The 22,445-nt window shown below is 38.2% G+C and overlaps 1 protein-coding gene across 1 annotated transcript in view; it reads left to right on the top strand.

Annotated features, from left to right (window-relative positions):
- Positions 1–2,033: 2,033 nt before the first annotated feature.
- LOC311082403 (uncharacterized protein) overlaps positions 2,034–22,445 on the top strand; it is a gene marked incomplete at its 3' end in the record, with an annotated part of 65,994 nt that continues 45,582 nt past the window's right edge. Inside the window, exon 1 of the mRNA XM_084113215.1 lies at positions 2,034–2,083. The remainder of the gene's footprint in view (positions 2,084–22,445) is intronic.

Here is a 22,445-nt window from a genome sequence, read left to right as displayed (position 1 = left end):
ATATGCGTAACTATTCAAATGCTGATATTGGCCAGGAACTACGGTTCCACGAGCCATCCCAGAGCCATAAAAGACAAATGGTGAAAGTCTCACCTAAAGCTAATCCAATCAGCATAAAACAGGTCTGGCAGAAACTGTTGATACCATTCTCCTAACTTAACCTTAAAATGCTAACTTCAATGTACTCAACTTTTACTGTTGCAAACTAAATTAAACATTTAATAAAATTGTAATCCCACACTATCCATGTCACACAGTAAGATTTAGGATTTTGACCATATACCTCGCAGTCACAGACCGTATCAACGTCAGTGAGCTATACTTATTGTATTTCGCCACAGGGTGTCACTGTGGCCTCAACCCTTCGCCTTCGCTTACTCTGAGCTCGATTGCTATGTCTGAGGTAAACCACGCCCTCCTCATTACCCTACGCAGGAAGAAATGTAGGAAGAAATAAATGAATAAATACATAAATGTAGAAATAAATAAATGTAGAAATGAATAAATGTATTAATTAATAAAAGAATAAATAAATAAATATGGGAAAAAATAAATATATACATAAATAAGGAAATAAATGTATAAATAATTATTTATTTTCGTTTTTTTGCTTTTCTATGTATATTTATTTATACATTTATTTATTTATTTTTTCTTTTTTACATTTATTTGTATATTTATTTATTTTTAATATTGGCAGCTTTGGAATTCCATACAATATAGGCCTGAGAAATTTAGCATTACTAAAGGGTAAAAAATTGTTTGTCTCTTGTTTCTGAACCGTGAGCATTTTGGAGAGAATTGTGATGGAATCTGTGCGTGTGAATACTGTGATAATTACGGTATTATCTTTTTCAGAAATTTGTCATGTATGAACTATACAGAGCTATCCTTTTTATGTATGTAGTGGGTCTGGGTAATATATTAGCTACTGTCTTTGTGGACTGTATCATGTTTAGTAAGGTCCACGCAATGCTTCGTATCTAAGTTGAAAGTGCGCTCACACGAGCTTGATGAAAGTGATTAAGTGATGAATCTCTTAAAATCATTCTAGAGTTTTATAACAGGGTATGGGAAGAAGGGATTTTACCTAAGAGATGGAAAGAAGCTGTAATAATTCCCATTAAAAAACAGGTAAAGATCCAAGTATTCCTGTAAACTGCAGACTGATAGCATTAACATCACATCTAGGTAAAGTCATGGAAAAATGATTACAGATCGAGAATAATGTTTTTTTTCCCCATATCAAAATGATTTTAGACATGGAAAGGGTACAATGGACTCAATTATTAATAATAATCAGATATAAGCAAAGCTTTGATGAATAAAGAAACTCTAATAGCAGTTTTCTGTGATTATGATATGTTATGGAAGGAGGGTTTGTTGATGAAATTAGATCAAATTGGAATAGACGGAAAATTATATAATTGGATTAAAGAGTTTTTAATTGAAAGAAATATTAAAGTTAAGATATATATCAATGAGAGGAATAATTGAGAATGGAACTCCTCAGGGTAGTGTTATAAGCCCTCTGTTGTTTATTATTATGATTAATGATGTATTTGCAACAATAGATAAGAATATAAATAAATCGCTGTTCGCGGATGATGCAGCTCTGTGGGAATGTAGAGTATATTAATAAATATTACTAGTATATTCAGAGAAAATAAGTAAGATAATTGAAGAATTTCAGATGAAAGGTAATCAACAATTAACATTAAAGATGATTTTACACTCAATAGAATGGCGTAGGTTAATAATACAGTTTTTGATCTATAGAATAAGAGATAGGCTATTATTATTATTATTAGTGTCATTATCCCTGATCTCTGGAATGTGATGGGCTTTGGCTGGAGATGGAGGAGCTGAACACGCAGCGACACTGAAAGTTGTGATATACTGTCTCTGATCTATTGCCTACAGTAGATGGCGGTAATGCTCTTTTAAGAATGCGAACCGCCAATAAGCCCAAAGAAGAAGACCTGAGGAATGCGGAAGTGACGCGTGTCGCGTAGCAAACACCGACAGCTCCAGCACTGAACCCCATTCATTCATTCCCAGTGTTCCCGAAGCTCGCTCGCTGGTAAGTTGATTAAATTACTGTATCTTTCACTTTTAAACACTCCAGCCGTCCTCTCATGAATCTAGGCAGTAGTTGTATTTTATGTAGCCAGCTTTACGTTTACATGCAGCCAATAACCCGTTCAAAACCGGGATATTAGCAATAACCCGGTCGCGCACGGCCATGTAAACACCGGCAAAACCCCGGATATGCTCATATCCCGGTTTTTAAAAACCCGGATATGATACCTGGGGTACCCCTTTTCTAACCCGAATATTTGGTCATGTAAACGCGTATCGGCATATCCCCATCAAAAGGAACATTGATTTGTGTTCTGCGCATGTTCTATTCGCAAGGAATCTTGGTATTTTGAGTAGAGACGGCGCATACAAAAACCCGCGTGCAATATACCGGAAGTAAACAAGAAGTAGAGGTAAACATGGCGAGACGCAGCACAGCACCACACTTTTGGAGCGAGGAGGAAAGCGCAAACAAAGGCGATCGCTATCTGCTCCGAACTATTCATTATCCGCGTGCTGCTGCTGTTGTTGTTGTCTTTGACTTTGGATACATGAAGAAGAATCGGAAATGACGCATATTGCGTCTTAAGGTTGTCCGTACGTCCAGACGCTAACCGTGCGTCGCCGTTTACATCGGGATATTACCAATTGTTTACAAATTCCATGTATACAGGAGTAACTCTCTCTGCTCACGCATGTAAACGGGTTATTCCGAATGTTTCAGAAACTCGAATAGTGACCTTAACCCGACCATAACCCGGATATTGGCTGCATGTAAACGTAGTCAGTGTTTATTGGAAGAGAATAGTTAACTGCTGCTAGCTTAGTGACCAACACTTCACTAATGTTCGCTACCAGTCAGAAATGTGTAAATTAAACCTTGAGGTCATAGTTAAATAATGTGATGTTGCACTTCAGAGTTTTTCTGTCAGCCCTGTTTACATGCTAAATTATCCAAATTGACAGAGTGTGTTAAAGATATAAAAGATTGGATGACGCGCAATTTTCTTTTATTAAATCCAGACAAGACAGAGGTACTAATCATCGGTTCAAAAAACCACCCACAAAACCTCTCACAATACAACTTTAACATAGTAGGATGTCCTGTTACTTCATCCTCTACAGTAAAAGACCTGGGTGTTATATTAGACTGCAACCTGTCTTTTGAAAATCATATTTCATATGTTACAAGAACAGCCTTTTTCCACCTTAGAAACATTGCTAAGCTACGTAATATGCTATCAGTTTCTGATGCAGAAAAGTTAGTTCATGCATTCATGACCTCGAGACTAGATTACTGTAATGCTTTATTAGCCGGTTGTCCTGCATCCTCAATAAACAAGATACAGTTAGTCAAAATGCCGCCGCTAGAGTTCTAACTAGATCAAGAAAATATGATCATATAACACCAATTTTATCATCACTACATTGGTTACCTATAAAGTTCTGTATTAAAGGGCACCTATTATGCAAAATTCACTTTTACATGGTGTTTGAACATAAATGTGTGTTGGCAGTGTGTGAGCAAAACCACCCTAGAATGATAAAAATCCACCTAGTAGTTTTTTTACTATCTCAATAAACCACAAGCACTGTCTCAGAACGAGCTGTTCTAAGATTGCTCTCACTGTGACGTAGAATTGCGCTAAGCCCCACCGACGTGTTTGATTGACAGTCTGGTTTTGGCATAGACCCCGCCCTCGGTGATCTGTACACCATCCTCCATTGTTTCAACGACAGCCGGTAATGTCTCCTAAGAAGTGTAGGTGTTCTGTTGTGGGATCTAAGAATGGACATACTAGTCTTCACTGACATCAGAGCCACTGAAAACACAGCGGATGGATTTTATTTATGAAGAAAAGGCGCCACGTAAACTTCCTAAATAGGTTTATGTTTGCGCAAATCATTTTCTGACTGACTGTTTTGTGAACGAGGGTTAAAGTTAATCCTCAAGTGTGGATCGTTGCCTACTGTTCGCGATCCAACGTCACCTCCAGAAGAAGTAAGTGTATTTTATGATTTTTGAGCAAATAGTCATTTCAATCGATGTCAGCCAGTTCAACAACAAATCTGCGTCTAACGTTAAAGCTATTTATTGTCGTCGTCATAGGATGTCTCAACAAACAACGTCAGACAGTTTTATGTCACGTATCATTTTTTGCAGCAATTACAAATTTAAATAAATTAATACCTGCTCTATCTCCATAGACAATATATAAACGTCTATCTCCCTGCAGCATAATATGTTTTCTGGTTCTGTAGCCATTTTCTCACATTTGCCACATAAGCATGTGTACGACAAATAATGTCAACATGACGCAACAGCACCCCTCGCATAAATATAATTTCGTTTGTACTTAAGAAAAAAAAAAAAAAATTGTTTGTACTTAGCAAACGTTATCACAGTATTTGTGTGTGTGTAGTTTCAAAAATTTTTGCGAACGTTATCACAATTCGTGTGTGTGTGTGTGTTGCACACCAAAACAGCTCTTTTTAAAACAGGCCCCAAAAATGACATTTTCAAATGGTTATAATAAATTAACTGTGGGGTATTTTGTGCTGAAACTTCACAAATACATTCTGGGGACACCCAAGACCAATATTACATCTTGTAAAAATGGGCATAATAGGTGCCCTTTAATTACAAGGTATTGCTACTGACTTATAAAGCCCTAAACGGCTTAGCTCCAGTCTATTTAACGGATCTTCTATCGCCCTATAATCCATCGCGCTCTTTAAGATCACTAAATTCAAGGCTTTTGGTCATACCTAGGATATCCAGATCCACCAAAGGAGGGAGAGCATTTTCACATTTAGCTCCAAAACTCTGGAATAGTCTTCCTGATACTGTTCGTTGCTCAGACTCGCTCTCCCAGTTTAAAACTAGATTAAAGACGCATCTCTTCAGCCAGGCATTCATATAATACTTTTAATCTTACAGTTAAATCCGACCTCTAGTTCAAATGCCAGAGGAGAACTGGCCCCCGACTGAGCCTGGGGATATTTGGGGATATTTAATTTAATTAATCAATCAACGATACTATTGATCAGCATTACCAAACGTGGACGTTCCACTAGAAACAAACATTGATGTATTGTTTTAATTTAATACTGTGAAGCTGCTTTGATACAACCTACGTTGTGAAAAGCGCTATAAATAAACTTGACTTGACTTGACATGCATGAGGTGGTCAGAATATTAGAAATACATCTGGATATATAAAGCAAATAAGTACAGCAGCAGCACCCCCACAAATAATAAGACCTCAATGCTAAAACCTGTAAATGTGTATAAAATCCTGAACATTATAGAACACCAGAATTTATGGCTGAGCATACAGTATCATAATGCAATAAACATATAATTTGCATATTGTGTTGGATGAGCAAAATGATTATCCAGCTTCTTCCATAATGTTGTTGTGTAAGAATAACAATTTGATTAACTATAGTGTTTTATATATATATATATATATATATGTATATGTATATATGTATGTGTGTATATATATATGTTTTTTTATATATGCAAGTTTTTTTTGCACAGTGTGATATATTTCCTGCAGTTGTGTACTTACAATATCCCAAAAGTCTCCAAATATTTTTTATTTCAGAGAAATTCCAATTTTAAATATTCGCCCGTCCCGGAAAAAAATGTCGCCTGTCAATGGTTTCCGCTCGTACTGCCATAGACATGCCGTAACCATGGCGACAGACGTGGACAACCGCGTAGTGCGTAACGTTTAGCAGCACGCTGTTCTTGTTTCGTTCAAACATTATGGACCATGGCAAGCAGACTTTGAAACAAAAAAGGACTAAAACTAAAATGAGGCTTAATATCAATTCAATAGCTTCACGAGTTCCGACTTGACAGCGACACCGCTCTTGAACATTCTTTATTAGACAGGTGAGCAAATGTACATAAAACTAATTCCCAAATGATATTTGCTTACATTGTTAGATATCTTTAATAATAGCAGCTAGACCCCCACCTCTCTTAACAGCTCTGCAGACACTCATAAAAGTAAATTTAGGAGGGGCTGCTTCATTGAGGACTGTTGCACTGCAGCTGTCTTCTAGCCAGGTTTCATTCAGAAGCATAAAATAAAAAAAATAAGTCGTTGACTAGAAGTGATTTATTTTTAAGTTAGCGGATGTTTAATTTAATTAATTAACAGTCTTTCTTTTTCTTACGTGTAATAGGCACCAGATTAGTTGGGTTTGCTGTACGGCTATTGAAGACCTTAGACTTTCTATCTTGTAATAGAACAGCAATAGAGAAAGATACAGGCACACTGGGTTCCCGCTTGTTCTTTAAACATTTGAGAAAGTTACTGTTATCATAGCAGGGACCCAACACATATCACTGAGAGCTGGTATCAGTTGTTTTTGGTTCACCTCGAGCAGATGGAGGAGGGTGTGGGCCCTGGCGTTGTGGCAGAGGCCGAAGAGCTCTCACAGGAGGAGGGCGAGCTCTGCCCGCAGGCTTTGGTGGTTGCGGTGCCTGCCGTTTTTTGGTTGATATCTTGCAGCAAAAGAGTGGGATAGTTTGGTTCCAGCATACACCAGTTCCTCCATCTTCTGTGAAGCACAGAAGTGGAGATGCTGGAGAGAGGAATAAAGTGTCTGGTGAAAGGGGCTGTTGCTCTGGTGTTATCGGAGGCTGTGATATGCTGACCTGGGTTCCCTGGCTGTTTTCCAGGAAGTCGTCATTGGGTGCTGAATCTTGGAGCAGAGATATATCAATTAGATATTGTCCATTAGCACTCTTGAACCAAGTTTGTTTGGGTGGTGGCCATCCTGATGAAACAGTTGTCTCTGACTCCAGAAAAGATTGAAGTTGTCAGTGAAGTTCACTCCTTTTATATTGCAGGTTTTCTGCAGCCATGTATTAAGTAGCCTGGATGCCAGCTGAACTTCAAAAATTTTAGGTCGGGAAGTTTGGTCTGGACTCGATCCGTTGAGGAGCTATTATGCCCGAACAAAAATTGTTTGGACCAATCAAATTGTCAGGGCAGGGTTTATACGATTATGGACAGATGAGCAACGTAATCATCTACGTCACCAACGTGCGCTTGGGTTATGACTGCAGCTGGAGAATTGAGATTTCACGAGTTCACACTTGCAAATAAGTCAGATAGAATAAATGCATATTTGACGTGCTGTCTGAGGAGAGGCTCCGGGCTCGGTATTCGGCCCGAACCCAAAGTACCCCCCATACCAGGCTGTGGAAGAACAAGCCGAGAGTGAGTGGAGGGATGCTGAAAACTGTCAAGGAATGTTAGGCGAGTTGACAGAGTAAATATATGTTTCCTCTCATGCTGATAGGGTAGACATGGTGTTTGATGACAAGTTGATGGGATTGATTATGTGAACGTGCTCCTGCCGAACTTTGTTTATGAAACATTATTTGTAGATTCCGCCATCGCGTCTGTTATAGAAGATATCGACAGCGCATTCATTTTAAAAGAGGAACAGAGAACCGCGATCAAGGCATTTGTCGACTGGAAACATGAATGAAAACTTACTCCGTTGCTCTGATTGGTTGTAGGTCTATCCAATTGAGTGCAGAGGCATTTTCCTTCCTGATTCGGTTGAAACACGCCCCATAATCAAAGCTCAATGGAGCAGATCAGACTCATATTCTGACTAGAATCTGAGTATGACGACATCAGGCTATGTATTAAGCCCAAGCAACTGTGAAAACCTGTTTGTTCTTCTTGCTGGGAGTGGTCCACTGATGAATGTTTGAACTTTCAGTCTTTTAAGTGTTTCAAAAAGTTCATTGACCTTGAGCGCCAGTTAGCATCAGTGTTAGCTACTGGCCCATTCAGTTAGGGCTGGGACGGTTACCGCATTACCGCAATACCGCGGTCACGTGACGCCTACCGCGGGTCTGAGCTCGTCACCGTCATCACCGCAAAAAAAAAAGAAAACAAAAAACACTGGCCTTCACATGTGTTCACGTTGTGTCTAATGACATGGATTCATTGATTCTAATGACATGGATTGTGTCTAATAACATTGTGTCTTACATGGATTCAAGGTTTTCTAAACAAAACTTATCATCAAAAGATGGAGCAAATCCGACCGTTCGCAAGTTGTTCCATGACACATAATAACATTCCATTCGTAGGCTATTGACTATAACCCCTTATTTACACTCTGTGGCACGTTACGGCTGCGACGCGGCTACCGGAGCTGATCGCGCCCACTCTAGTCAATGCTTGTGTTTACAACAGCCACGACGCGGCGCGTTTCAGAAGCGTCTCTCCGCGCCCAGCGCTAAAGATAGGCGCCTAGTCTATTTTCGACGGACGCCGCGTCCAAGCCGCACCGTAAATAAAATAAAAGTAAAAGCAGGACCTCAGCTTTTAATTGCACGTGCTTATTTAACATAATTCTCTCACGTGAAGACCGCATTTGTCAACCCTCGCGGAGTCGCGGTAAGTGCACACTCGCAGCACCAGAGAGTAATCTTGACAGCACTTGCAAGAAAATGGATAAGTAGGCTACATAATCAAATTCACAAATATTACACCATTTAAACATTATTAAAAATACAAAGACTACTGAGTTACTAAAACAATATTTGTCAGAATGCACTAGTTTGAACGTTCTTGTTTCCATTTGTTTAATTTCAAGATCTGAGGTGAATTATCCATTGTTGCTTTTACAGCTACAAAGCTGGAGCACTAAACGATATTCAAAGTCACATTGCATGCTTTTAACATTAAATAAAGCACATAAACACTACCTGAGATTATCATTGCCACACTTTGTTTGTTGTTCCAGCCGCAACGTCGCAGAAAAAAAAACTGGGGGAGGGTGGGAAGGGGGGTTGAGGTTTAAAGCGGTTTACCGCAATACCGCGGGAATTTCTTGCTTTTCAACCGCGGTAAGAAAAAATCCATACCGTCCCAGCCCTACATTCAGTCTGTGTTCGATCACATTCATCACGTTTGGGGATTCCTCATTTACATTCATTAGTACTTCAAATCTGTTCTCAAGGCGGTGGTAGGAGACCAGTGTTTGCAATCCTTGTCAGAGCTGTATCTGGGGTAGAGGATGCTACTGCGGCAATATGTGATGCTCGTGACAATCTGATGTCTCGAGTGCCTTTGGGTCTCCCTCCCTGTTTGTGCCATCGATTAGTAAGTCGATCGGCTTGTTTCTCTACCTGTCGAGGAGCACTAGTTTCATGGGACTCACCCGCTGTATGCTGAGGCTGTCCATGACGAAGCTCTGTTGTGTGCTCCGTCTGGTTTGGTTGTCCCATAAGTAACTTTGTTTCAAGAACTGCAATCCTTTGGAAAAGTCTGTGGCAGTTAGTGCAGCAAGTAGATTCTTGAACCAGAAGAGACATTTTCTCTCTTATCCTTATGAGTGTAGGCAGTTGTGTTTTCCTTTCCCCTGAATGTAAGCTGCACGGGTGAAAGAATTCTGCATTTTTGTAGTAATCTTAACTTTGTTGTTTGAGCACTGTGCTGTTTGCTGAAGTTAAAATTAGGTGATAAAAGGAGATAAAATATAGATGTATAGAAGATGAAATATAAAAGCGATAGAGCAAAGCGCGGAGCAGTAAGCAAGAGCGTCCGAACAGTAGTAGGGCCCTATAAAATCCGTTTTGTTTTTTCCCAAATTCCGTTTTTTCCGTTTTAATTTTTGCAAATTCCGTTTTTTCCGTTGTCTTTAATGTTAATGATTAAAATGTACACAAATAAAATAGGAATGACCCTAAATTTATTGAGGTAACAAACAAAATTATCATTTTAAGAGATGTTAAATGTGGTTTGGTTTGTTTACATTAGTGAATGTATTAGGCTAACTAACATGAACCATGAGCAATACATTTGTTACTGTATTTATTAATCTTTGTTAATCTTAGTTAACCCTAACCCCCTGTATTTTTATTGTTACTCACACAGTACATTAAGCTAACTAATGTTTACAAATACAACTTTTCATTTAAATAATGTAGGCTACTAAATGGTGAAATTAACATTAATAAAGATTAATACATGCTGTTAGCCTGGGTTTCCCCATACTGCCTTGCTCGCAGCGCGATTTTATTCACGCTGCTAGGCAGTCTGGACACCATGGACCAGATTTTCCCCTGAAAAAGGGAACCAATCACAGAACGGGGAGGGAGCAGCAAGACGATGACGACACGGAAGCAGTTTGTTTATATCAGACTCGACGTTACCTTCTACCCTCATGTTTATCTTGCACAAACGGTAATATTCGCTAAACGCCATCGTGTACAAATAAATCTTTGACCCATCGTCTTTTTCCTTTGTCGTCTTCTTCGTTGAAAATCTGTCACTCTACATACGTCATCTGGTATAATTGAAGCGATTGGCTATGAGCTACGTACAGGCGCATTTGATAGACATTCATAGCGCCCAATAAACGGCTCTGGGCATTCGTAAACCACGCCTCAAATACGAGAAAATGAACACGTAGTTCCCACGTGCCAGGCTAACATGCTGTAGAAGTGCAGTTTATTAATAGTTAATGTTAACTGATCTAGTTAACTAGAGTTTAATAAATGGAACCTTATTGTAAAGTGTTACTGATTTTGTTATACACCGAACCGATTCAGTGTCAGTTGTTTTAACCATTCATTAAAGTGAATCGGTTCAGATGAGTCATTAGTTCGCGAATCGGACGTATAAGCAGACTTGTACGCCTTGTGTGCTTATCCCGGCAGTTAGGACATCGCACAAGATTTGTCAACACAGAAAACATTTCATCATTGGATAGGTTTTGTTTAGTTTATTGAAAGTGTTTTTTATGTCAGCTGAATGGGTGGAACGCTTTTCAGAGAAGAAGGAAAGGTAAAAAAGGTTGTTGTTTTTTTTTGGTTTTTTTTGCACAATTCACACCCAGCGGTAGCCTAGTTCAGGAAAATAATATCCGAATGCTCCACGTGAAACCTCGTTCTTCCGATCTTTAATTGTGTCAATTCTAGGGGTGTGACGATAACCGCATCACCGCAATATCGCGTTGATGAGATGCCTACCGCGGTGTGAGGTCATCACCGCACGTTTTTTTTTTTTTTTTTTTTTTTTTGCTGAAAGTTACAGGAGTGCATATGGTGTGTGATATGAACTATAAACACATTAATATTTTGCTTATAATTTACTGTATTCTGCGAGTCCCATGTTCAAGGGCTTCTGGAGAAAAAAAAAACGCTTCCTGTGCAAGGGAGGGAGTCGAGGGACAGTCCGTTAAACATAGCCTATGGGGGATTTATTTTTTTGTGTGTGTCTGATTATTATTAATTAACTGCTAGGTTTTGTGATGTTTACAGATAATGTTGTAGCGTTTATACGCCCACGTATAAATATCATTAATTATTATTCATAACGAATTATGATCAATAATTAATTATTTAATTATTTTCAGAATTTACTGTAACAGAATCAATAATATGATCATTTATCAGTTCATCCAATGAACAGAAAGCATAAACAATTATTAACTCTAGGAAATATAATATCTTCCTGGCCAAGAAAGAATAACCTCCTAACAGTAAATTCAGAAATAGGGTAAAAGCATAGGTAACTTTTGATCGAAGTTCAAGACAATAAATTTGATAAGCACATACACAAGCAATCTCTTTTCAAATACAAACAATACTTTATTGATTATATACTAACACATAACTAACACAAACAGACTCTATTGATTATTCTAACAACTATGTCTAACACCAACACACGCGCACGCATACACACACATTCATACAGGTTGCAGAAAGGAAGAGAGTAATAAAGAAAGAATGAGTTTGGAAAGAATGAGTTAAAGGGGAAGAGGAAGAAAATTCCGAATTTCTATATGCACTCAAGACATGACCTGAACGAACCATCAATCATTAATTTAACCCTGGCCGTTTCTTAGACAGGTTATTTAATTTATATCAATACACCAGTTCAGTTTAAGAGTCTGGAGGTAGTCTACTTGCGTTTCCGTTTGAAGGTTCACTTTTGTTGGGTAAAAAGGGTGTTTTTCGGGGTCCGTTGGTTGATCTCCTCGTGCTTGGATAGAGTTTAGGGAGAACCAGTCGCGTGGTGGCTGGAGGATGGTTGAAGGTCTTTGAAGTTGAAAGCGTGCGTTGCCGTGAATCGTGGACCGAAACTTTACAGCAAAACAACTTAAAACCGAGACTTTCAATCGGAAAAGAAGAATAACACAAAAGAAAGAAAGAAAATAAGATACGGAAAGGAGCTAGATGACTGGAATTGAATCTAACCCATCTGATCTTAATTTGGGTTGATCTGCTCGTCTGTTAACGTTACATGGTTACTAAAACCATCGTCTGCCGTCTCCGTCTTTGTTCTGCACTCGTTGAGAGGTCTTCTTTATCAGAACATTTTGAACGAACTTAGAGAGTGAGCGAACAGAGACTTTTTAGAGACGAAATTTTAAACTCAAAGTTTTGTCCCCCCTCTTGAAGAGAGCGGACCAATTAGACACTGACTTTGTTTGCAAAGTCATAAATCATGTCTTATCTGGGATCTCCTTACTAGCAGAGAGAACAGAGGCTACAGTTTAGACATGATTTCTAATTAAAAGAAGATCAAAACATATTACACCGATATCATTCAAGCCATCTTGCTAGTTGTGTTCGTAAGATAGCATTGATATGAAACAGTACACACGTTCATTCACACACCTAATAATTATAACAATTACATGAATTATATGGGATTAAAGCATATTAAATGGACACATATATCGTAGAAACACATAGAATGATGTATGATGCTTTGATGTATGATGTAAAGAGTCCATTGAAAATTGTTCTTGAATGAGTTTTACGTATACTGTAGGAAGAATCTCAGTTTTCTGGTTTAGAAGTGACAGAACTCTGTTTGTTTTGTTCAGAGGTCTTAAGGAGGAGGGGTTCAGGAATGTTGTGGTGCAATTTCTGAACCAATCTGTCTTTTAACAACCCCCTCACATTGACAAGTTCTTCCTTTAGCTGGGCTCATAAAAGTTCTTAGTTGGGGGTTTTCGTTGGTTAGCGTAGACCAGCTGGAGCCTGATTTTATGGCCCCGGATTGGTGATTTGACCCTGGAATGTGAGGACTCTTGTGTGAGACCTTGGTCTCTGTCTTTCTCTTAAACAGTCAGCGTTTTGGCAACAAAGCTTAGTATTGACCAGCTATTTAGTTAGTGTTGGGGGGAGGCTCTTTTAAATAGCCAGAGTGATGAGGATCATTTGACGTTCTGAACAAATCTTCTGTTTTGTTCGGCAGGAAGTAGAGAGTTGGAATTAATTTTCTGTAAGAAAATTAGTCTGTGGTTGGTTTCTTCTCATTGTCGTTACAATGTTCAATTAAATACAAACAAACACAGGAATAAAAGACAAGCATAACGTAAACAGTTGGAGTTAGATTTTAATTGCAAGTAGCGATCTCTCTTATATGGTATAGGAAATAACAGTTGACGGCACTAGCCGAATGATTAAAAAAATAGCCACGAATCTAGTGTCTAAGCCAAATACTGTGTCGCCTTTGAGGCAGGTGACACTTAAGGGGAAGCCGGTGAATTTGGACGGCACACAAAAGTATCCGTCTCGTGAGGAAATACCACTTACCAATAACTAGACCACATCTTAGAAAAATTAACCGTCCTGTGGCGTTTGCAGGACTTAAGTGCACCACACCTACCTTAGGTCGGCGACACACTGGCTGCGTGGCGTGTCCGTTTTTATTTCGGCTCCCATGTTAACAGTTTAGAGCTTGAGAGCGTGAGACGCGCTTCTCAGTTGCGGCATGAGCCGCGCGGAAAACGCGTGCATGCCAGAAATAGAACCAACGCCTATTTTTCACGCGACACGCAAGCCTGTTGGAAGCGTTTCCTGGCAAAATATAATAGGAAAAGATGTTTGTATGTCATTTTGACATGAATACATATTAATAAATTACATTTTGATGTTTGAAAGTTAAGGTTTTGACATAAATGTAGATATAAATGTAATTAAAAAAATATTATCGATTTTCAAATGTCAATACAGAACGAAATATTCTGTAGCCTATTTTGCCGTCAATAGCTACTGCGGAGTGCCGACGCTGTCTTTGCTGCTATATATTTATGTTTAACATTAAGTAGCCTAGGCCTTCCACAACTCTCTCCCCATATGTCACCAATGAGGCGTATATGTCACCTAGCAGCAGCAGCGATGTTTCTGGTGTGCAAAGACATAGAAAAAGACACGCAACTGACACGCAACAGAAACGCCACACTCACACCACACAGCCAGTGTGTCGCCGGCCTTAAGACTACCTAATTAATAGTTAATTATTAATATTTACAATTTAATATAAATGTTAATTTGTTTATTTTTTTAATAAAGAATACTGCTTTATGATTATTCATTTCCATTGTCATTTACAAGCTACATGCGGTCTTGATCGCCTCTGCAGTGTGTGATGCGGCCGTGGGTGATTTTTTTTTGGGGGGGGGGGGGGTTATGATGGTGTGTGTGTGTGGGGGGGGGTGTCGGTTAACCGCCAAACCGCGATATTTGTTGCTTCTTCACCGCGGTAAGAAAAAATTCCATACCGTCACAGCCCTAGTCAATTCTCAATTGATTTAGATTAATAAGCGCGAGGGAGTGAGAGAGAGCAAGACAGTTTGAAGACGCGCGCGCGACCGGGCCTCTCTCTCTGCTCGTTCTTTCAGTAATATATGTGATTTTCCTCAGACATACGTTTTTCTCCCACACAAAAACAGAAATTTATTCCAAATATGTAAAATTCCGCGAAATTCCGCGTTGACACTAGATTCCGCGTTAATTTGCCAATTCCGCGATTCCGTCCGCGATTCCGTGATCGCGGAAATTATAGGGCCCTACAGTAGCTGAGCAGGGCAACGCTAGTGGTGTCAGCACGACTGCTAACAAAATTTTGGTCGCACCAAATCGTTCGGTTTGCAATGCGTACCGAACCGAAAGCCTCGTATCGAACGTTGAATACGAATACGTGTATCGTTACACCCCTAGCCTGGACACGACGACAACGCAGTCCTGAAGTGTCAACTAGTCTCTCCCCTGTGAAGGCCTCCCTCCCTTTACCTCTGTATAGATCAAATGTTGTTGGGATAATTCCGGTTCACGTGGCTACGCGGAAGCGATTCAAATTCTGTATTAGAAATTTAAGGCCAGACAAGTAGTTTGTTGAAGGTTGATTTGTAGGGAAGGACTACACACCTGCGCACATATTCAAATGCACATACCTATAGACTGAACTTGTAATACGCATGTGCACGCCATCAGCATTCTCATCTTTATTCTAGAGCTGCTATAAAGCCAAAACAATCTCTGTTACTTTTATTTCCTATTATCACTGTAAAGCTGCTTTGGAACAATCAACATTGTTCAAAGCGCTATATAAATGAAGATGACTTGACTTGACAAAATTACTCAAGTAACCACACACCGACACGTTGCAACTATTGAGCCTTCATCAGGGTGTGGGTAGCAAACACACTCAGAGTCCTTTTAACCCTCTGGAGTCTGAGCTGTTTTCTGGGCCCTTGAGATGTTCTGTCATGCTCTGACATTTGTGCTTTTTTCAGTTATTTATAAACATATTAATGGCAAAGGTGTAAATTCACTCTATATAGCACAAACAGGGCTACCAAAATATCTGATCAACATGCATGTATTTTTGAATTTTTAAGAGAATAATGTTTATGCGTGGTTATTGGAAAAAATAAAAATGAAAGTTGCAGAAATAAGGCCACAAAACACATACTAAATATGTGGCAATAAGACTTTTGACTAATGGATGTGGTCGCCTATAGTTTTTTCTTCAAAATTATGTGAAAATAGTCTTGCTTTATCGTTCACATAAAACCATACATTGATTTGAATTGATGTAAAACAGGTTTTGCTTGGAAAGCCAATATGCGAGGGGGGCGTGAACGAGGAGTGGTTTACACCTGAGAAATACAATGTCCCACCCACTCTGCATAATGATGAGCCATTCACTCAGGTGTGAAACTGACTGAGCCACAGTGCAAGGACAAAAGATATATTTAGAAGAAGACTTATATTGACCATTTAAGATTTTGCTTACATCTATCTTGTAAATATGTTAAGCTATTTTATTAAAAAGGTTACAACAACAATAATTACAATTTCAACAATATTTCAAGTGTACTCTTTCTTTGTAAAAAAAAAGATTATAGGCCTACATTTTATCTATGTATTCATTACTTTGAATATAGCCAACATTGGAACAGCTAACATCTTAGTTGATGACTTTATTTTTGACAAAAATAGTAGGCTATTTTATATATAGAAATTGCTAAACAAAAGCTTATTTGACGAGGCAGTATATTCTACAGTAAAAACTGTACCCAAATCTACTAAACAAAATGTTGTCTTTCATATTTCGCCTGACTGTCACGTTGTTTTCATGAAATATTAGTGCATATTGTTAATTTGCCGTTTAATACGTTGCTTATACAAATAGCCTACATTTTATTTCAACATATTTCAGTCGATTTTTACTCATCTCAGTATAGCAATACAGTTTGCTAAAACATCATCATTCATTCACACACGCGATTTAAATTTAACTTCTGGCAAAGATGAAGTTGACGATAGGCTATTGACTCGCGATCTTCGCAGTAGGCTAGTGAACGCACCGGAGAAATGCACATTTATTAGGCTACATAGTTTTTTGTTTTGGATGGTTTTGTTTAGAACCAGCTTTCTGTAAATATATTTCACATTTTTTTAGACATGTGAGGCGAGTAGGCTACGGTCTGGTTCATGATGATCTCCAGTTCAGACCTTATGTTGTGATTGCTAGCCTATATTTACTTTAAATCCAGGAAATTTGTTAATGAAAAAATTATTAAAATTAAGATACAATTGATACAAAACGAAATTCGTTTTAAAGAAAGGATTTGTACCTTCTGTTTTGAGGTCTCTGTGAATGTTTGAAAGTCTTTTAGTGCTGCTTTCAGAGCGCTCGCGTCCATAATGGAGAAATGTCACGTAATATTGTTTTTTTCCTCATAAATGCGAACACGAAAAATAAAAGACCAAAGACTTTTAACTAAAACTTACTCCGAAATTGTGTCCTCTGCGGAATTCGCTCTTCAATATGCTGCCGTTCGTCGTCTGAGTTACAATCTTCCTCTGAGGAAACAACCCGGTATCATGCATTCTTCCTCGCTGTCCAGAATCATCTGAAGGGCGTCTTCATTACCGGAGAAGCGTGCCATACTCAAAACGCGATGAACTATCAGTAAGTCTGATAGAAACTGTGTTTTTAATGGCATTGATCGGGGGGGCGTATGCGATGCATACTAGATCACCTAAACTATTTACATGTGAATCGCGCCGGGGGCGGGGCGGCTGCAGCTGATTATAGAGATAATGAGGCAGAAGGAAAAACGGTAACTCTCCTTGCTTTCAAACGGATTACATGAGTTGAAAACATTTGTTTTTTATATAAATTACTTCATTTAAAAGAAGAGATTTCAAGCTTCATAAAGACATAACTCACGTAACTGAGTTATGATTCATTTTCGGACGTGTTTCAGAATGGACTACACGGACAGAGAGAAGGCAGAACTCGCTTCGTGTTTATTTTTCTTTATTTGGCAAAAAGCACCACACTTTGTTTTTATTGTGAGTATACACAAAAATAATACACATTTAACAGAATCGATTGATGTATGAAACTCCTATGGAAAATCAAAGTCAACAGAGTATTTATGAGTTTCTTTTACACTGATAAAAAAAAAGCGAGCTGGTATCGCCGGCGATACCGTCGACCTCTGGGGGTTAAGCAGCAATTAGTTAGTCATGTGACAATCACCTGGTTACGTAATATAGAATAGTCAAAAATCACAATAGAGAATAAATTATTAGATAAATAGCAAAGACATTCATATTCTTCTTGCTAATGAGAGGTTTGCATCTTCTGGTGTAGCCTCTGTACTTTTGTTCATGAAGTCTTCTGCGAACAGTAGATTGTGATACCTTCACTCCTGCCCTCTGGAGGTTGTGGCTGATGTCACTAACAGTTGTTTTAGGGTCTTTCTTTACAGCTCTCACAATGTTTCTGTTGTCAACTGCTGATGTTTTCCTTGGTCTACCCTTTCGAGGTCTGTTACTTAGTAGACCAGAGGTTTCTTTCTTCCTCAGGACATTCCAAATGGTTGTACTGGATATGGCCAATGTTTGTGCAATGGCTCTGATTGATTTTCCATTTTATCTTAGCTTCACTATTGCTTGTTTTTCACTCATGGACAGCTCTCTGGTTTTCATGTTGGTTACACGTCTAACTATAAATGCAGTCTGCACAGGCAAAGCCAAAATCTGAAACTGAGCGCAGACATTCAGTGCTATTTGTTTGAATAATCAATGTAATAGGACACGCCAGGGCAACAAAACACACCTGCCAGTCACATGTTCCGATACTTTTGGTCACATGAGCAATGGGTGGATTCAAACCAAAGGTTATATCTTCTAAGTTGTGTATCAGATCCAGATGTAAATACCTGGAAATAAAAGCTGAAATGTTGATCTCTTCCCTCATATTCATCTTTTGATGTCAAACCCAAATATTTTCAGTCTACAGAAAAATGAAAGGAATTGCCACTGTTCCAATACTTTTGGAGGGGACTGTATATATATTTTCCACCTCTTCACAATCATGGAAAGTTTCAAGGACATATCAATTTATAAAAAGGCATCAAATCAAATCAAGTATATTTGTATAGCCCTTTTCACAATACAGATTGTATCAAAGCAGCTTCACAGTATTAAATTAAAATAAAATAATACAACAAGGTTTGTTACTAGTGGAATTTATTGATTGATAAAATAAAATAAAATATCCCCAAAATATCCCCAACTGAGCAAGACCGAAAAAACTCATTAGGTCACATCAAGTGACCTAATGGTGTCCTAAAACTCCATCAGGTGACCTAATGGAGAAAAAAAAAACCTTGGGAGAACCCAGGCTCAGTCGGGGCCAGTTCTCCTCTGGCATTTATGAACTAGAGGTCGGATTGTAATTTGAACTGTAAGATTAAAAATATTATATGAATGCCTGGCTGAAAAGATGTGTCTTTAATCTAGTTTTAACCCTCTGAGGTCGGCAAATGCGCGAGCGCGTTTTGCTGGATTTTCTCCACATTGTAGCACTATAAACTTAAATAACTCGTTAAAAACGTTAAATTACGTCATTTATGGTCATACAGAAAAAAGAAATATAAAAAAAGAATCTGTGATATTTCTACTTTTGTATGTGTCCACTTACAATCAAATCAAAACATTATGCTTTTGTAAAATAAAGAAAATAATAGGGCTGGGAATCGATAAAAAAAAATTAACTAATTAATTGCACAATTTGCTGTAATTAATTGCAATTAATTGCATTTCCTCCAAGCTTGTAATCATCAATAATTAAACTTAGAATCACCGGAAAAAAGGAACAGAAAATAGCCCTATATTAAAATAATATTAAACATCAATATATCAATGTATTATTCTTTTTCAATAATCAATCAACATAATCAATTTAAGATTTTTTTTTCAAATTTTTTTTTTTACTAATTATAAAAATAAACTATATATTCCTAAAAAAGCTATTATTACCAGAGCATGTGATCAGAGCAGGTCATTTTAAAGGAATAGTTCACCCAAAAATAAAAATGCTGTCATCATTTACTCTCCCTCAAGTTGTTCCAAAACTTTATGACTTACTTTCTTCTGCTGTACACAAAAGATGATATTTTGAAGAAACTCGGTAACCAAACGACTGATGGACACCATTGACTTCCATAGTAGGAAAAAAAAAATACTTTGGAGGTCAATGGGGACCAGCAACTGTTTAATTACCAACCTTCTTTAAAATATCCTCTTTTGTGTTTAGCAGAAGAAAGGAAATCATACAGGTTTGGAACAACTTGAGGGAGAGTAAACGATGACAGAATTTTCCTTTTTGGGTGAACTATCCCTTTAACATTGTTGCCCAGACTATACCAGCTCAGCGAACAGAAGTCTACAGAGAAATTTCACCTTATTTGAGCGGACTTTGCTTTTCCAGTGCTTGATCGGTACATGACTGGAGCGTTTGGGCCGTTAACGATAGAGCAGAACATGCAGCGCAAACACAGAGTCGAACATTGAGCAGAGAGCGTAGCACGCCGACACCTATGGCCGACACACACACACACACACACACGGAACGGAGAGTGCGGCGGCGCACACAGAGCGGAAAAGACCCGCTCTCATGAAAGCTGCGTGAGAATGAAACCCGATCCCCATATTTTCGGCTTTTCAATAGCAGCCGCAACAGGAAATCATTAAAACGAGGCAAAAAAAAAGCACTGCGTTAAATGCGTTATTTTTTTTTAACGCGTTAAACATCTCAAATTAATCGCAAAGATTAACGCATTAATTCCCCCAGCCCTAGAAAATAAACATGGTGTGCGTGTTCTGCTTCTCCGTCGCGGTGAACTTTTTTTTTCTTGAGCACGTCTATAAACTGAAACAAAACTCAGCGAATACTTGTCACACATTTGAGCCATATACCTTTATAAACATTTAAGTGTGTACTTTTAAATGATCGGATTCAAACTGAAAACAAATATTCTCTGTTTAAGTAATTTGTATAAAACCAACAAGATGTCCAGCTTCTCAAACGCTTGCTCATTATTTTTTATTTTACCACGCCCACTCGCACAAAAGATATTCACATGCAAATCTCCACATGGAACGCAAGCGCGCTCATTAGGCCTACCTCAAAAACAAAACACTTCACAAGTCTCTGCTTTTAGACGCGCATTGGATTTACATCAGAAGAAGAAGAACGCGATTTGAAGACAAGAAAGATGTAAGGTAAGAAATTCTTACATGTTAGTTTGCTATTGTTGCATAAATTTCACATTGCAGTTGAACTGTTGCTAGATATATGGTGAATATTATAATATTTAGACTACTGTTACTGTGTTTGTGGATATCTGCTCAAACGTAGATATGTATATGGTAACCATAATGTTTTATATTTGAGTGTGATCGCGTTTGAATGTGTCATATTTTGGATCGTGATCGCGTTTGAATGTATCATATTTTGCAGCGCGATCGCGTTTGAATGTATCATATTTTGCAGCGCGATCGCGTTTGAATGTATCATATTTTGCAGCGCAATCGCGTTTGAATGTATCATATTTTGGATCGGGATCGCGTTTGAAAAGCAAACGGCTTCATGTTTTTACTATTATCTCATTTCATATCATCATAACGAATGGAAACATTTGAAGTAACATGATAATCAATATATTTTTCTCTAGTTACTGAAATCTTTTGGAAGATTTATACTGCTATAAGTTTATTGTTATTTTATCCAGCACTGCGCATAGCTTATGCCTACAAGGCACAACAAACCTGGTGTTCATTATATTATATATTGTTGGAAACATTTGTGTGTGTGTGTGTGTGTGTATTCTGTGAATTTTGAAAAGCAATTTTAACCAGAAAAATCTAAAATTTATTCCCAAAATCGTGCAGGCCTTTCTCTTGATATCAGTATGTTCACTTTTTTTTTTCAGGGCCCAGATGCCACTGAGGACTTCAGTGAACATGAACATGGTAAAGTGAAAATCAAACACCTTGGAAATGAAAGGTATGTACAATGTTTTTAGGAATGGCACAAAGGTCTCTGTCTTTGGATCATTGTTTTCAATAAGTGCTTTTTTGGCATTTGTTGTGTGTATCTTTGGACTATGTTGTGTTGTAAATAAACCCAAACAATTTAAAAGCCATTCTTTTTTAAATCTCCTCATTTACAGTATTGTGCAAGGTTGCTCAGAATGACAGGGCCTGATAGCTCCTAATAGGCCCGTTAGGGGAGGGTCTTTGTCTTTCTCAGGTGTGAAAAGCTTACATATTAATGACCTCCGCATAAAGCTTTTTCACACAAAACACGTCGTAAAATGTTTAAATCAATATATTGTCTTATCTGAATGAGCAGTCGGGGTGATTTTCACATAGTTTTAGAGCAAATATTCTAGGCTACGTGATACAATTTTCAAAAGTCTTGTGAAGAAATAATCAGTATGGGTTTCATGGCCTTATTTCAGTGAGAATTTTTTTTTGTATTTTCACAAACCACACATAAATGTCATTATCTCAAAACTACAAACTTTTACATACATGCTGCTGATAGATTATTGTAGCAGAGTTTGTGCTGAATACAGTGTAATTAGACTTTAGCCATGAAAATGTCACAAGTAACAGAAATAACCAGAAATGTCAGAGCATGTCAGAACACCTCCAGGGCCCAGAAAACAGCTCAGACCTCAGAGGGTTAAACTGGGAG

Source organism: Abramis brama, assembly GCF_963993115.1.
Source record: "Abramis brama genome assembly, chromosome: 1".
NCBI classification, from domain to species: Eukaryota; Metazoa; Chordata; class Actinopteri; order Cypriniformes; family Leuciscidae; genus Abramis; species Abramis brama.
The sequence above is the reverse complement of the archived record's forward strand: the minus strand, read 5'-3'. Positions and strand labels throughout refer to the sequence as shown.